Source organism: Colobus angolensis, unplaced genomic scaffold, assembly GCF_000951035.1.
Source record: "Colobus angolensis palliatus isolate OR3802 unplaced genomic scaffold, Cang.pa_1.0 Scaffold80, whole genome shotgun sequence".
Taxonomy (NCBI): domain Eukaryota; kingdom Metazoa; phylum Chordata; class Mammalia; order Primates; family Cercopithecidae; genus Colobus; species Colobus angolensis.
Genome location: NW_012121821.1, coordinates 4,885,787 through 4,896,481, shown reverse-complemented (window position 1 = coordinate 4,896,481; position 10,695 = coordinate 4,885,787). Strand labels below are relative to the sequence as shown.

General features: G+C 40.9%; 1 pseudogene across 1 annotated transcript; it reads right to left on the bottom strand.

The window, feature by feature from the left end:
- Positions 1 to 3,639: 3,639 nt before the first annotated feature.
- Positions 3,640 to 4,815, bottom strand: LOC105502653 (annotated as a pseudogene). The gene has a single exon (XR_001000372.1). The product of XR_001000372.1 is annotated as a 26S protease regulatory subunit 10B pseudogene (transcript).
- Between the last annotated feature and the right edge of the window lie 5,880 nt (positions 4,816 to 10,695).

Genomic DNA, 10,695 nt, shown 5'->3' with positions numbered 1-10,695 from the left:
AAAGGGTTCCTCTCCATTTTTTTTTTTTTTTTTTTGATCCTGGATTTGGTATACAAGTTCCCCTTGGGCTTGATCACAGCATTTTGATTTTCTAGAGTTTGATAATATTTTTCATCTTCTGTCACTCCAGCCTGAAATGTCCTGCTCTTTATTCTGGCAGTCCTCTCCATTTTCTGGATCTTTATACTTGCTTTTGTTTGGACCTTTCTTGAGATGTAAGAGCTAACGCTACATGTAGTAGTCTAGGTGAGGCACTCCAGGGTTGGGTACCAGGGTAGGATAATGTTTCCAGATGTATTTTCAATACTCAACATGATGCCCAGACATCGTTTGTTCTTTTGGCTGAAGCAACGCATTACCAGCGGAATGTCCTCTGGCTATAGCCAGCAACCATGTGGCCAGCCCATAGGGAACACAATGTTTTGAGGTCTCTAAAATCCATTCATTTATTTATTCAACAAATACTTTAAAATACTTGTGCCAATCTCTATTCTAGTTGCTGTGGATAGGGTAAAATAAAACACCTCAAGTCCCTGTTTTCTTAGAGTGTATTGAGAAGTATGGAAAGACAGTTGATGAATACAAAAATCTATGACAGGTGGCAAGGGATATGCAGAAATATGAAACTGTGGAAAGGGAATAAAAGAAGAGTGAGTAGCGGGCTTGCTTTTTAAAAATAAGATGGTTAGGCATATTCCTGATAAGGTGACATTTGTGCAGAAATTTGAATGAAGCGGAGGTCATCTCAGGGAAGAACAGCCTAGGCAGAGAACAGCAAAAGCAAAGGTCTTGGGGAAGCTACTTGCCATGTTTGAGGTTATGCCAGTGTACTTGGATCAAAGTGAGAGTGGAAGGGATTGGGGGCGATGAGGTAAGAGATAAGGCAAGAGCATCAAGATCAAAGAGAGACGGATGATGTGTGGTCTTGTAAATTATGGCTAGGGCTTTGGGTTTTATCCTGTGTGGAATAGGAAGCCATTATAGTATTATGAGCAAAGAGCTGACCTGATCCAACTTAATATTTTAAGAACTTACTCAGACTGCTTTTTGGTGACTAGATTGTAGAAGAGGCATGGTGGAGGCAGGGAGGCCAGTTAAGATAGCTGTTATAATAATCCAGAAGAGAGATGATGGTGGTCTGGATCAGGATGATGGTGGAGATAAGGGCAAAATGTGGTTGCATCCTGGATATAGACTGGATAAGACAGAAAGAGAAAAGCCAATGATAACTCCTGGTTTTCAGCCTGAGAAATTGGACACACTGGGTGAACAGAGTTACCTTTTATTCAGGTGAGGTATCCTGTGGGAGGCACATGTTTTGTGTATATGTGTGTGTGTGTGTATGTTTGTATGTGGGGGTAGGGAATCAGGAGTTCCATTTTATGTATTTTAAGTTTAAGATTATGTCCAAGTAGGGATATCAAATAGGCAGCTAGATATGAGTATGAAGTGTTTAGGGTAAAGGTCAGGGTTGGAGTTATACATTTGAGATCTTTCAAGTCTTGGGGTGAAATGAGATCATCTAGATAAATAGAGAAGTAGATTAAAAGGAGATCACAGGACTGAATCTTGGAGCACTACAACCTACTATTTAGAACTTGGGGAGATAGATGGAACCAGCAAAGAAGTGTAGTTTCTTAGAAAGCTGTTTTGCCGGGTTGTGTGACAGCGGCTACCGTAAATACTGATGCATATATTGGAGAACTGCTTCCAAAGTGGAACAGGATCATTGTGAGAAAACACACATAAAAAAAGAGACTTTTGTCTTATCATTGAAAAATCTAGGCCAGGTGCAGTGGCTCAGGCCTATAATCCCAGCACTTTGGGAGGCCAGAGCAAGAGGATCGCTTGAGCCCAGGAGTTCAAGACCAGTCTGGGCAACATAGTGAGACCTTGTCTCTATTATTAAAAAAAAAAAAGAAAGAAAAAAAATCTGTGGAAGATAGGCCAGTTACTCCCAGAAGAGAAAATCAGGTTGAATTAGTTCAGGTTAGGGAAATTTGCTTAACTGACTAGAAAGCAAAGGGATTATATATTCCTGGGAATATAAGCAACGGATAGAAACAAAGTTTCAAAACTCTTGATATCGCAGATATGCAAGTCATAAGTACATACACTTATAAATTCACAAATCAGACTTATATCAGGATATGTATATTAACAGAATCATCTACACAACGCATATAAATACAGTTTGGCCTTTGGAACACTTTTTTTTTTTTTCCAGTAGCAATTGGTGTTAAGTTTCCTAAGTCACACAAAGAGAGATTATTCAACTCGGCAGGGTGCGGTGGCTCACACCTGTAATCCCAGCACTTTGGGAGGCCAAGGTGGGTGGATCACTTGAGGCCAGGAGTTCGAGACCAGCCTGGCCAACATGACAAAATTCCATCTCTACAAAATATACAACAACAACAAAAATTAGCTGGGTGTGATGGTGTGCATCTGTAGTCCCAGCTACTTAGGAGGCTGAAGCATGAGAATCACTTGAACCCGGGAGGCGGAGGTTGCAGTGAGTGCAGATAGTGTCACTGCACTACACCCTGGGTGACAGACAGAATCTCTGTCTCAAAAAAAAAAAAAAGAAAAAAAGAAAAGAAAGATTATTTAACTCATGATGCATCTCAAGTATGGGCCTAATTTTTCAATTTTTAATTTTAAAAAAAATGCATCATAAGCTGTTTTATTTCAGTGTATGGGAGTGTCTAACGGAGCAACATTTTTGTAAGCAAACCTTGAGAATATGTTGTATAAGTGTCCAATCTTTTGGCTTCCCAGGGCTGCATTGGAAGAAAAAGAATGGCCTTGGGCCACACACAAAATACACGAACACTGATGATAGCTGATGAGCTAAAAAAGAAAAAGAAAATCGCACAAAAAAATCTCATAATGTTTTAAGAAAATTTACGAATTTGTGTTGGGCCGCATTTAAAGCTGTCCTGGGCCACATGTGCCAGCCGTGGGTTGGACAACCTTGTATTAGAGCATGTTTCTTTCTTCATTGGTACCTACTGGTACAAGATGAGATATCCAGCAATAAAAGGCAAATGTAAGCATAGTTTCTTTAAGATGCGTCATAAGCTGTTTTCTTTCAAGAATGAACATGTTTGACAGAGAAACATTTTTGTAAGCAAATCTTGAGAACATGTTATTAGAAAATGTTTCTTTCTCCATCAGTTCATGTTACATGGTTTTACCTATGGAGCTAAAAGGCAAATGTAAGCATACTTCCTTTGTTTTTTTTGTTGTTGTTGTTTGGAGAACTGACTCAAACAGATTTTATTCAACTTTGTAGATGAGGAAACAAATGATACAAAATAAGTCATAAGAAATGCTTTCTTATACCACTATCTCAAACCACTTTCAGTGTTTTACAAAATGCTCACACAGCAAATACGAAAATCTTCAACACACTCTTCCTTTGTAACTTGCTGCAATAAATGCAACATTAACAAACATACACATTTCTTCTGTATCAATCTTAAAAGTTGAATTACTAATTTTTATGATGTTACTCATGCATATTTTTATTCATATACTTTTAATGACATCATTGCCAATACATACATTATTTTCTTTAACTTTATTTTTATGTTAAGCCAACATCTGTCATGCAGCTATCAAAAATCTTACAGTAAATTACACAGGTTTGTAGTCCAATTTAGACTCTAGCTTGTTAGAATCAGCCACTTTTCTGACTGCTTTCATGAAGTCTTCCTGTACTACAAAATCATGATCAGCACGAATTGCAAACATACCTGCTTCAGTACAAACATTTCTCAGGTCTACTCCATTAAAGTCATCTGAAAGCTTCACAATTGCTTCATAATCTATTTCACCATGCTTTGTAATGGAACCTGCATGGATTTTTAGTAGGTCTAATCTTGCTTGTTCATATGGCAAATCAGTATACATTTTTCTATCTAATCTTCCTGGATGCAGCAAAGCAGGATCCATTGTATCTGGTCTGTTTGTAGGACCATTTTAACTCTATGCAGAGTATCAGATCCATCCATTTGATTCAGTAACTCCATTAAAGTACTCTGAATCTCTCTGTCAGCTGAAGTACCCTCAGAAAACGGACAACCACCAATAGCATCCATTTCATCCTAAAAATGATGCATGGTTGATGGTCCCTGGCGTAATTAAACATTTCTCTGATTAACTACAAGCATTTTCACCAATGTACTTGTCTACAATAGAACTAGACACAACCTTTAAGAAATTGTAGTCCGGCTGGCTAGCCACGGCTTGTGCCAAGAGTGTTTTTCCCATACCTGGTGGTCTGTGTAGCAAACAGCCTTTTGGAGGCATTATTCCTACCCACTGAAATAACTCTGGGTTTGTAAGAGGTAATTCTATCACCTCTCTTAATTCCCAAATCTGTTCTGATAGCCCTCCAATCTCAGAATAAGAAACATTCCCGGGGTCCTCATGAGACATGTTATAAACCAGTGGATCCACCTCTCTTGGCAAATATCTCATGATAGTTAGTGTAGTCATATCCACAGCAACTCCTGTTCCTGGCTTCAGCTTACTTTTGTCAAGCTGTTGACGACAACCCACAACATATCTTGGTCCATTTGTGGCTTTAACAATGAATTTTTCTTCAGTTAACTGTTTAAGCACTTCACCCACAATCTGCCCAACACTTTGTAGGGCCTTCAGATCATTTTAAGACTTTTCATACTGCTTGGTAACTTCTTTTAATTGTTCCCTTAACTCATTAAGACGGCTGTCGATCTCCTTGTGCTCAAGCAGCTTCTTGCGGTAGTCCTGAAGCACCTTATCTCTAGGGTCTGCCATGATGAGAAGCTGCTTCCCTTTTTAAATGATAGATTTAGAGCATATAAGTGCAACTTTTTTACATGGATCTATTGTGTCGTAGTGAAGTCTTGGTTTTTAGTGCAGCCATCACCTCAATAGTGTAAATTGTACCCATTAAGTAATTTCTCATCCCTCACCCCCCTCCCACCCCAATTTTCAGTTTTCAATCATGTTCTTAAGAGTTTTTTCAATTGCAATTCTTGTCTGTGCAACTAACTCATCTGATAGATAGACAATCAAAGCAGTATGTATAAGAAGGGTGAAATATTAACAGATTCTTAAAAAGCATAGTCTCCTTTTATCCTGTGGACCCTTGCACACCCTCCCTTCCCCTAGTGCTGCATCCCAAATTTGGCCAGCTAGAGGTAGGTCTCCATTTCCCAAGGGGAAGTAGAGTCAGGGAACAAAGATATTGTTCGCAGTTAAGTTTGAAATGTCTTGATTTTGCAGAAGACAGATTTAAAGAATAGGTCAGGCACAGTGGCTCACACCTGTAATCCCAGCACTTTGGGAGGCCGAGGCAGGCAGATCACCTGAGGTCAGGAGTTGAAGACCAGCCTGGCCAACATGGTGAAACTCCGTCTCTACTAAAAATACAAAAAATTAGCCAGGTGTGGTGACACAAGCCTGTGGTCTCAGCTACTTGGGAGGCGGAGGCATGAGAATCGCTTGAACCTGGGAGGTGGAGGTTGCAGTGAATCAAGATTGCACCACTGCAGCAGCCTGGGCGACAGAGCAAGACTCTGTCTAAAAAAAAAAAAAAAAAAAAAAATGGAGTAATAGCAGAAAGATAGAACTCTTGTGGACTGGGTCATCGGAGGGAGAATTGGAGAGGCTGAGACACTGATGGGGTGCTAGAAGGGACCCTCCCCTGCACCCCTACTTCATTTTCTGAAGATGTGAATGGGGTGAATGTCATTTCTCCAAACATCACATATACTCAAGCTGCATCCTCTAAGTTCTAGAAAAAGCTCATTGTCTTCTCTGGCTTAGTTTCAGGGAAGCTCTATGGCAAGTTTTTCAACAGCAGAACAACCAGGATGTCCAGTTGCCCATTGTGCTGGGGGAGAGTTGGGCCTTGGTGAAAGAAACAGTGGTTGGGAGCCCTGTCTATGGATCGCTGTCTTTAGGAGGAAGGCTCTTCTCGCTCCTCTTCCATGTGGTGGTAGGATGGGCTGAGGCTGCCCCTGCTTGGGAGAGGCTGCTGCCCTTGGCAGACCAAGAAAGGATCAGCTGAGCCTTCTTTTGGATGTCTTCATCTTTTCATAGTTTTTTGAAGGGAGCCTTCTTCTTGCCCACAAACATAGATTTAGTACCCGTTTCTTTGTGCTCCAATATTGTCTCCATTATAGGACTTAACTGCACCATCCACTTGTCCGTCTCCCCTACTAGACTTGTGAGCCCTTCAAGAGCAAAGACTAAGTTACATTTGTCTTTATATGCCACCCCAGGATGGTGTCTAGGTCATAGTAGGCAAGCTATAATTATATGCTACGTTATAAAGAAAAACAAATGCATTCACTCTCCATGCTGTTGAGTGCTTTGTTACCTGGTGGGAGTAACTGGAGTAACTGGAGTAAGTAGAGGAGAGTGCAGGCCTATGCAATACAATGGATTCTGTTCAACAGATGTTAAGTAACAATAACTGCAACCACCTACAGTGTGTCTTCTCATCTTTATTTCTTTTCCCTTAAATAACAGATTGAGGCTTATTTCCCCAGAAAGATGGATAATTGCAAGATTATCCATCTTACAATCTGTTAGCTAGTCCCCTTCTTTCTAAGACATTTCCTGTCATCACTGTGAGCGTAGCCTTGCCTTAAGTACATTTTATAGTCAGTTCCCTCTTTTGGCCACATTGTGTTCTTTGAAATCATGTCTTTGTAAAATGGAACATTTTCTCCTGTAGTGACAAGGTTGTAAGTAAAACTAAAGGCTGACCAAAGACTATCAAATAAAATATAGTCATGATGAAAAACGTGTCAAAAAGACAAACCTGCAACTACAGTCCTCTAAAGCAATTTAAAATAGTAAAATCACACCCCAAGTCCTATATAAAAGTCATAAGCACACATTGGTTATACAAAGATATGTGGAATTATGTAAATGTATGTAAAAACATAAAATTACATCCTACTCTATCATAAACTTTTCCTAAAACCAATACGCATTAAGATGAATGTTTTTAACACATTAATGAATAACAATTTATTCTGCTTTTAAATTAGAAATGGAGTATCGGAAGATGATTTAGATCAAGTCTCTTTTTAAAAAAGTCAAGTCTAAGCAAGTTTGAAGTTATGTTCCTTTTGCCCTCTGTAGGTTGTCCTCTTCAAAGTGGAGGCCTTCGAAGTGATTCGAGTGATTCCATAGTTGCACCCACCAATTAGTAGGCTCAAGAAATGTTTCCTGTTGTTTATGACAATGATGGTGTTTCTTTCCTCTTCTGAAAAACTCACCCAATATTTCTGATCTTCTTTCTTTCCTTCTCTTTTTCTTTATTTAAACCGAAAGGAGTAGTTGCTCAGTAGAAGACCAAACCAGAGCTAGGAAAGGACAGGAAATGGCCCTAAATCCCTCAGGCTCTGCTTCCTTCTGTGAGTGATTCTTCCTCGATTTAATTTTTATTGTAGAAGCAATAAAACAACTGCTGATTGTGAGCAAACTCCACAAAAAGAACTTCAAGACATCTGTGACAAGATTTCTAAGAGGTCTGGCTGACCCTGCATACAATTCAGCAAAACAATTCAATCAACATTTATGGAAGGCCTACTGTGTTCCAGGTCTGATGTGGGGCTCAGGAGATGTTGAGGCAGAGGGAACATAACTCAGCCTTCAAGGAGCCCCTGTGAAGTGTGGGTGTTAGGGAAGCTGCACCTAAGTCTAGTTGTGAGAACTTCCTATAGAACGGTAGCAGACTTCGGTCATCTTCTCTGGGGTCTTCTCATCATATGACTACCAGGTTTGTGATTGATACTGATCTACAACCATGTGTGGTAAGAGGAAGGATATGTAGAAACTGTTATTCAATAAGCCTCTCTGTTTTCTTTTCTTTTTTTTTGAGATTGAGTCTCACTGTCACCTAGGCTGGAATGCAGTGGCACGATCTTGGCTCACTGCAACCTCCACCTTGTGGGTTCACGCAATTCTCCTGCCTCAGCCTCCAGAGTAGCTGGGATTGCAGGTGCCCACCACCAAGTCCAGCTAATGTTTTTATTTTTAGTAGAGATGGGATTTCACTATGTTGGCCAGGCTTGTCTCGAACTTTTGACTTCAAGAAATCTGCCTGCCTCAGCCTCCCAAAGTGCTGGGATTACAGGCATGAGCCACTGCGCCTGGCCAGCCTCTGTGTTTTCTAGTGAGATTTGAGGTTTGGAATTTGCTTCATGTTTAATTAAGAAAAATCTCATAATCCCATTGAAAACATAAATAAGATTGTCATAATGTAGGGGAAAGGCTGATAATATAGCCACAGGGGATCCAGATAAGGAAATAAAAGGGCGAAACAGTAATGAGGAAATGAGCCCTTTGGTCTTGAATTGTGGAACGTATTGAGAAATTGTTTAAAGAGAACCAGATTGACTGCGCGTGGTGGCTTATACCTGTTATCCAAACACTTTGGGAAACCAGGCGGGTGGATCACCTGAGGTCAGGAGTTCAAAACCAGCTTGGCCAACATGGTGAAACCTCCATCTCTACTAAAAATACAAAAATCAGCCGGACGTGGTGGTGAACACCTGTAATCCCAGCTACTTGGGAGGCTGAGGCAGGAGAATCGCTTGAACCCAGGAGGCAGAGGCTGCAGTGAGCCAAGGTCACTCCACTGCGCTCCAGTCTGGGTGACAAGAGCAAAACTCCGTCTCAAAAAAAATAAAATAAAATAAAAAGAAGGAGCCAGATTGGATAGAGTAGGCTGGATTTACATAGTTCGACCAATATTTCCCTCAGAATTTTTAAGGGTTTTTTTCAGGAGACAGTAAGTTGCATACTTCAGTGAAAATAATATATATCTGTGTGCATGGTAGTTTTCTGGGAAAAACAACTAGCATCAGGGATAAGATTATTTTCAAATAATATATCAAAAAATGAGACATGCAAGCAAAGAATGAGTGAGTGCAATTCACATGTTAATGCTTACATGGAATTCTGTTTGTCTGGAAAGTTGTTGCCGTGTGGCAGACTTATCGCTTTTTTTGCCTTATAAAATAATTCTCAAGTGACTTTTTGATAAGTGTGAATACAATTAGAAACAAGACCCCAGAGGTTTTCTATTTCTCTGGAGCTATCTAGCTCTGCATTTGAAACCATTACTCTAAGCTTGTTACATATATATATATTTTTTTGCACAGAATACATTTCTAAAAATAGGATATGACCTCAGCAGAAAATTAAGCAAAAACATGTGGTTGTCTTCATAAGCATAATGCTTTAGAAGTCAAAATATATGCAAATAAACTGGAAGGAGGCCTGAGAGCTACCTCTGCCCCATGTCTCCATTGCAGTGTCTTCCTAAATGTTCTACTGTCCTATCTCTGCTCCCTCCAGTTCAGCTTGCACATGACCTCCCAGCTAATTTGAACAGGACAGACCTCTCCCGCACCAGCCCCTTCAGTGGCTCCCTTGTGTGCTCAGTAAAGGCCAAACTCTTTAGCATGGCATGTGAAACCTCTGTAATCTGGCCTTTGAGGCTCATCTCCCCCCATTATCCAGCACACACACCCCCTACATTCTCATCATACTGCACCCTTCATGGAGCATGCCATGTAAATATGTATACACTTTTGCATAGAATATACCTTCTGCCTAAAAAGCAGTTCATATGTCACTTCTGAGAAATCCTTTCTAATTCTTTCAGGTAAGGGATGAGGTCCTTCTCTGCATAAGGGATCTCTTTATATCACTTGTCAAAATGCTTTATCATTATTTGTTAAAATGGAACCTTCTTTTTATGCCTCCATTTCTACTAAGACCCCGAAGTTTGAGACTGAAAATATAGGTGCTATGTACTACCATAATTCCAACATGAAATGCTAGACCACAAGTGCTGGGATTCGAAGACCTGTTTTGTGAGATTATTATCTATTTCTGGGACATAAAAGAGTGGAAGAGTCACAGGGAGAGGGATGATTTCTTCCAAGAGCATCGACAATAGGTACTGTTTGTTTCTCTCCCTCTACCCACAATGAGGGACTGGAGGGAGAGACTTTCCTCTCTCCTTTAGTCAAGCAAGAGGGCTTCAGCAGGACCATTCAAGAGAAAAAACAGAAGTCTCGCAGGGTTTGAGGGCTTCAGTTCTGTGCCTGAGAATATTGAGGGAAAAAGGCTGGGACTTGAGCCACCTGTCTGATGGCAGAGCAGTGGGAGACGGACCTTCACTGGGAAGAAGCTACACTCCTATTCATAACAGCTGGCAAGACTGCATGAGTGTTTCTCATTGACCAGACGTGGACTCACCAACACAAAACAGCCTGGAGCTAGTTTTGGACCATGCCCAAGAGCACAGCCAGAAGACGGGGAGCTGTGACTTCAGTAGAGGAGGTATGAATGTGGATGGCTAGGGCCACAGAGAGGAATGAGAAGCCAGAAGAGAGGCACTGTCCACATCAAACGGCTTTTGAGAAGACTCCAGTGGGCGTACCTCTGTGGATCCCACAAAAGCACCTATGATAGGAAGGGTCAGCTCCAACATTCTCTGAGGCCAGAGAGCACCAGCGCTCGCAAGAGTACTTGACAGAAAGAAACCTCTTGCTGTTTCTCTCTGTCTTTTCCAGCTCCAGCCCTGGAAGAGCCAGAGTGTGGTGGGTTGTGGGGAACAGAGGAGAGGAGATGCACAGGGGAGGCAGATAGAGGAGAAACTGACCATGGCCC